We start from the raw sequence: 7,347 nt of genomic DNA on the forward strand, positions 1-7,347 counted from the left end.
AAAAAAAAAAAAAAGTCTGTGAGAAGCCAATATAAATAAACTAAGATGGGGAGCTTAGGACTGCATTTCTGCTGGTGCAGGACCATCTCAAAAACATCCTCACTTAGTAAACTCTTTATAAAACCACATAATGGCTAAAGCAAAGCATCAGGTCAACAAGTGGAAGGCTGCTGCCCCTAGGTTGTCTGGGCTGAACATCCCATTCCTGCATCTGGCCTGTAAAGTTGGATGCATTGTCAACAAATGGGAATATTAATAATAAGAGAATAAAACTATATAAAAATACTACTTTTCAACTTCAGCGTCTCTTTAGCTTTCGGGTCACTTGTCCCTGCTTTGGGGGATTTGTCAGCTTTTCCCTACGATGGCTTTCCTGAGCCCACCCATGAACAAATTAATGGAGTGAAAAAAAAGCAGTTTTTCCAGACAAGTTACAGTAGTTTCAATGTAGGAAAAGACGGATTCCAGCATAACAACTGCAAAATGACAATGTGTTTACTATGGTATTCTACAGGTCATTTAGTCCTTATTAACGGCTTCAAAGTGAAACCTATCCAGTTTTACTTCTGGCATTTAATCCAGGAACATTAGTGTGAAAATCTAGACTGCATCACAGTGTATGAAACCATTATGATAAATAATGCTCCATTTCAGCTAATTCACAGGATTTATTAGATCTGAATGCTGGTTACTGTCTACTGGCAAATGAGTAAATAGCAAATCCAACTTCAGACAGTTGAAAATCAAAGCAAATCAAACTTATACAAAAATCTGTTTCCTTCAGAAGTGGGGTAACACATGAAGCACTCATAGATATTATAACATCCTGAAGTTGCTCCCTAGAGAAAGTTTGGGATAAAACAGCTCAGATATTTTGAGTGAAAAATGTTTATAAGATCACATCACTGACCCTTTTTAGCCCCGGCAATTAAGCCTACTTTTTTACCTTATGGATTGTTTCCATTAGGAAGAAAAAGCAATGACTGGTCAGGTATGTTTTTGGTGTAATCCTATTTATTTTATTTACAGAGAAAATAACAACACCTTCCCCTCTGTGCATACACAACACCAGCAAGCAGTTTTGTTTCTTAGAAATCCAATGTTGCTATTTCAATGAGTCCTGGGCCCCAAGGCACTCTGTCTCTGTCTATCTATTGGGTTTCAGCTCTGCACACCAAACTACAATTAATCAGTCCGCAGGAACCCCCCCACTGCAAGTGGCAGAAATTCTGCTCAGGCCTTGTCATGTAGCTCATTGCCCTGGGTAGGGGCTTCTTGTTTCAGTTGCAAAGGGGCATTTACTCACCCCTTTCTTTTGGCTGAATGAAGGGTGCTTACTAGACATGTCAGTTTTAACCAGGTCTTCCTTTGATAGAAGCTCTTAGCAACCAACCCCTCAAATAACCATGCTATTTTCTTTTCTGACTACCAGTTTTTCACATGCAGATAACAAAACAGTTGAACTTTAAAGTTTTAATTTTACACGGGAAAAAAGTAATAGTGAGAAGCGGCATTCTGGGCGCTAAGCAAAGAAAACTTAATTTCAGAGAGCATCTACTATGATTTATAGCAGAGCCGAACAAAATTCTGCATCACAGAGAGAGTGGAAGAATTTCACTCTGCCCAATTATTTCTGCTCTGCTTGACAAGCAGCAGCTGCTACTGGGATAATTTGCATGAAGCAGAATGTATTTCAATAAGGCATCTAAACAGTAAAATCCTCCAACTTAGCATAATGTCACACATGCACACACATACAATACCCTAAACATGAGAAAGAACCATATGCAACCGTCAGAGACTTCTCTACAGTGTCTCGTGGCAGTTTAATTTTGGCCATTCAAGTTCTAAACTATAATAATTTTAAAATATGTTTTCAAATATACAGACACCATAGTGTGAGCTGATGCCCTAATGCTCTTCTACCATAGATATAAAATAGCTAAAAAAATTATTATGAAATAGAGGCTTACTGCTCCAAAATTAATGCTTCTTAATGAAGCTCAACTTCACAGCTGGACTGGAGTCATTTAAATGCTAACATGATTAAGAGACGTACTCAAAACATTTTGGTTAAAAACACTAACCTTTAAGAGGTCCATCTTGGGAAAAATTGTTGACATTGAAATAGTTAACACCACACCTCATTCCCTGAGAACCATTTTTTTTTTTTTTAAACTAAGAGCTTGGTTCTCAGTATATGCTAGATTTCAACAGGAGGCTAGGAAGGGAGATGGGGCAGGGAGGAATAAAACCATGAAAAATTTTCCAAACATAAAATGGAAAGTGGGTCTGTGCTTTTTTGTTCCCTCTTTGCAACGTATACCAATTTAATAAAATCAACGAGAACCCATATAATACAATACTTCAAATGCTATTGAATTAGATATATACTACCAGGGTTGGCATCAAACAGCTCCTAAACCAGAAATACCCTGCTGTGTACCATAAAATATACTTGGGTGTAGTGGCAGCATCACAAAATTACACACGGGTCAATTTACCCTCCTTTTGGGTAGGGTACAGACATGCCCTAAGAGTAAATTATCTGAACAGCCTTCCATTCAGAGGTAAGCTCTTAGAATAATGGCCTGACTGCTGCTGAAGGGAAATCAGCTCCTGCAGACAAAACTGGGTAAAAAAAAAGGCCATTAGAAAGAGGAAAGATGTAAAGCAGAAAAATAGAGCCAAAAAACAGTTGTTTTTTTGTTTTTTTTTCCAAAGACAGATTGTGAGTTTCAGAGAACAGGAAAGGATACATGCTCTCTGAACTGAGGATAGGTTGTTCAGGTCTAGTGACCAAAAGTAAGTACAGACAGTCAAGAAGTCTGAGGCTGAATCGATTTAATCTTCTCAGGTTAGTCTAAGCTGCATAGACTGAACTGATAAGCAAGTGAACAGACATTCATTTTGATTCCAGAAATGCAAACACATGCTTGCAGTGGCCCAGGCCAGAAGCTGGGGGGTGCTAGAGCTGGAGCAGACAGTTTGGGCCAAGGCTAGCCCACCCACTCTGCAAGGAGGGGGATTGCAGGGAACCGCAAAGCATCCTGGGATGCTGGGGGTCTGTGAGTTTACTTGAATCTGGAGGGGATCTGGGACAGCAGTTCAATAAACTGATTTAACCTAACTTAGTTAAGTCTGATACTGCATCCATCCACGTTTATCTTAAACCAGTTCCAGGCATTTTGAAAGTGATTTGTATGTACTGAATTTCTTTTGTGTTATGGATCTGAACCAGTTTCTGATCGCTTATACCAGTTGATGTGTAACTTCTGTCCCTAGGTCCCAAGGGAAGTGTATTGCAGAAGTTGGAGAACACTATCAGCCAGAAACAGACTGAGCAAAGGAAAATGAGGTAGAGGAGAAAGAACCAGGAATCTCTAAAACAAATGCCCCAAATAGAAAATCTACCTAAGAATGGTGAGGACAGTGAAGGGGAGAGGCATGCACAGGTTTTTCTTTTATTCATAGACAGAGCACAGGAGATAAAAGCAAGCCTGATTTTGTAAAACAAACTATGGAAAAAGTTAACATTGCATGTACATCATTGTTGCATTTCCTGTACAAATGTGAGACTACACTGTTCATGTTTGAGACACATACAATATAATTAAGGCTCTACCACTGCTCAGGTGACTGCATGGTCAAGGTCCTTAGACACAAATGTTTTTATCACACACAAAAAGCTAAAAGTTAACATTCTTTACATTGAAAAACTCAAGCACTATGAAGTTAGGAAATCACAGAGTTAAACTTGTTTGTGAAACATTAAATTTCATCCCTTTGGGAATATGGATTATGCTCCAGTCTTTAATTATATGATTGCATTTATTGTACAGGATGCCTGCTTCATTCAGTGCCTAGGATGGAGGATGCTCAATTAATGAAAAACTATCCCCCTTTTTTTTTTTTTAATCTTTATTCAACATGTATCTCTAGACCTTCCTTATTCTGCACTATTCAAACCCTGCTTGGAGCACTGAAATATGAATTTCTTGTAGGCTTTTCTACATTTTTCATCACTATAACTTCACGTACATTTAATTCACCTTCACAACTTCCTTTTTAAGATGAGGAGTGATATTATCCTTATTTTTAAGGAGGCATAGCAAAAAAAGTAGAATCAGAAGTGTTCAGTAATTTTTGAATACCCAATTTGAGATGCCTAGAACCTGATTTTTCAGAGTGCTTCATATAATACCTGTTCACAACCCAGCTCCCACCGGCTTTGATTGGAGCAATTAGTGCTCACAGATTCTGTGGGTTAGACTCTGAAGTCTGACATCCAGGTAGATTGGCTCTTGTGATCCCTGATCACCTAGAATCACAAGTGAACTCTATAGAATCCAGGGATGATCCTCTCACTTTATGCCAATTCCTGCTCATTTATAATATATCTCCAGATCCTGTGAGAAAGAAGCAGGGGTCCTACAGAAATCAGACCCCTTCACTATACGCTCTGGTTAATAATTCAGAGCAGATTCATCCTGTGTACTGAATCAAGCTGGGGTCTTGTAGGGTGAAAAAAGTTTATGATTGTGTAATGGAAGACTGCCTCATAACCCACATGTAGCAGGGGGGCTGAATTAAAGCAATAGGCAGCCTGTGTTTTGGCATTTCTTCACTTGAAAGCACTCAGTTTTGCAATGTTGATAAATCTGAAGTAGCTTTTTATGCGACAAAAAATAGAAATTCAAATTATGCAGCATCATGTTGTCATCCATGTGATTCACCAGACTATTAGATCTACTGCACAAACCTCTGCCGTTTGGGCTAACACAGTAACTGATAGCCGTAGTAGGTAGTCATCGCCTATGTGGGCCCATCAGAGGGTGATGAGACATGCACAGGGCCAGCAGTTTTCAAAAACTCACTGACAGCAGAGGAAGGGTGAGACTCAGGGAACTTGGGTCCTGTTCCAGACTCTGGAGGGAAATGTGCACTGTAGTTATTAAAGGCCTTTTGCCTATTCCCTCCCTGGCTTTGATCCCTTCTGTCTTGTTCCCACTGAGACTCAATTCTCTTTCTTACCCCCGGCTCCTCGACCAAGCTGCAATCCCCTTTCCCAGTCTCCACTCAGTCTCTATCCCCATTCCCTGTCCAGTCCCAGATCCTTGTTCAAATCCATTGTTTTCCCTCTCTCCAGGTCCAGCTGCTTCTGTATTGTCCCATTCTGTATTCACGCAGCCCTTCCTCCACACTGCCAGGGCACCAACAGAGAAATAAATGACAAGACAGAAGAGGCAAACTCCCTGTTCTGACTTCAGCATCTAGCCCCACCCTGTCCCAGAGCAGCTGAGAACTGCATATACAGGAAAAAAATCTGGGTTTGCTCATCTGGCCCTGAGGAGGACCGTGCTCAGCTTCTCTGTAGGGAATGGGCCATGCACATTCTGGACCAGAGGCATAATTTGGAATTTTCACACCCTAGAGTGGTGAATAGTGTGCGTGCAGGCAAGCACGTGTGCGCGTGTGCATGCGCAGGGGAGAGGAGGGGGCAGAGTTGCTGAACACTGGAGAGTCTTCCCCTCTGCCACAACATAGACTCTTCAAGGACAACCATTGTGGTGCCCCTTCTAAATCCATGCTCGCCCATCCCTAGTTATGCCAATGTTACTGCACCCCAGAGAAAGCTGGAGCTGGGGAGAAGGAAAGCAATGCATTTGGAAAAGGATCTGGGACTGCAGGGGAATGGGAAGACTGGGATAAGGGAATTGTGAGGTAATGGAGCATGCTCAAAAGTTGGAGTCAATTATTTGAGCGGCTATACTCTACGGCTGCCTATACCTGTGTTCTCGGTGGGGGGAAGCACATTTTAACCAGAGTGGTTTCTGGTCAGCCGCTCACGTGTATTACTCCCCGCAGTGTTCCAACACGGCCATGGGACACTTCATCTGAAGCTCATTCAATGAGGTTTAAATAAAGCACCCCCCTAGCTAGTTTGAAACATGTGGGGGCTTAATACACATGACAGTGAGACAACACTGGAGAGTTGCAATTAGAACACAGAGCAGACTTGATTCATCGAGTCTGCTCCAACACCTCCTAATTAGCACGTGAATCTATAGGCAGCTGAAGAAACCTCTTTTGAGATTGTGAAAACTAAGAATCGTCTCCAAAAGTTTGGCCAAATTTGGGCAAATTTTCATCAAAACACCCAAAGTTATATCCCTAACCCAAACTGCACCCACCGGCAAAATTTCCAGTCCATTTGTCAAATAGTAATGATGCCAAAACTTCTCTTAAAAAATATGACCAGAATTGTAATTTAACATTGTAAATCAATGCCTTTATTTCTAGTCTTATTCCCAGAAACAGGTAGACTGCTTTAGGTGAAAAGTTGGGGTGAGGGGTAGAAATCTGAAGGAAACAACTGATATGGAAAATTTCAGCCCAACGGTTAAAATTTGGCAAAGTTATGAACAACTGAAAATGGTATGTGTTAGACCCATGATAAATTATATCTGCCAGTAATAAAGTAGCTATTCTTCTACGGAGTCACAGCCAACAAGACAATTTACCTCTTCATAAAAATCTTCCAAACAATTGCTCTCAGTCCCAGGATAGATTTATTCCTAAAATACAAAGTACAGAGCTGTTGTCTTAGAATAACATCAACTAAGCTTAGAGTGAACAAATAGGTGTCGTGAAATCTTCTCTCTGTAAGCAAAATTTGGTAAATTCTTACTATTTTTCTTTCTAAATACTTTACAGCAAACAGTTTTTTTCTGGATGGATTAAAACATCCCTTTACAGTATTGTACATTCCAAAAAAATAACCTTGTGCTAGTACATAAGTGGAAATAAAAGTGACCCGATAGATGGAACAATATAGTGTTTTAAAAGGGTGTGGGCCTTACTGCTTAGGGGCACACGCCAGCTGAAGTGATGCAGCAGCTTCGTCTGTCTGGTCCTGTACTGATAATACTGGATTATTACGACTCTAAACTTGAAAGAAATAGATTTACAATTTTACTGGTTTAGCTTCACGTCTACCAGACTAGGAGCAGTCAGATGAAAGAGTTGCCTCAGTTCAGCAAGACAATTTAAATTGATATAATTTAAAAAACTGGCATAAAACTGGCTAGTCTGTCCTAGGGGAGAGAATGAGCCTCACTTATAAAGCGCCTGAAATGCTCAGAAGGGAAGAATAAGTTAAATATTATTAGAAACCAAAATGTAATTCCATAGGCTACTGTAATATCATGCTCACTTTGAGCACGAGAAGTAAAAAAAGAAATGTAACTATAACGTTAGATCATTTTTAGATTTCAAAATCATAAGGCCTGTTTGTGCCACCTTTACACTTGATGGAGTAAGGTTCTGAACTGGAAGCGACTCATT

Source organism: Gavialis gangeticus, unplaced genomic scaffold (genome assembly GCF_001723915.1).
Source record: "Gavialis gangeticus isolate Ggan-Ray unplaced genomic scaffold, GavGan_comp1, whole genome shotgun sequence".
In the NCBI taxonomy this organism is placed as follows: Eukaryota; Metazoa; Chordata; order Crocodylia; family Gavialidae; genus Gavialis; species Gavialis gangeticus.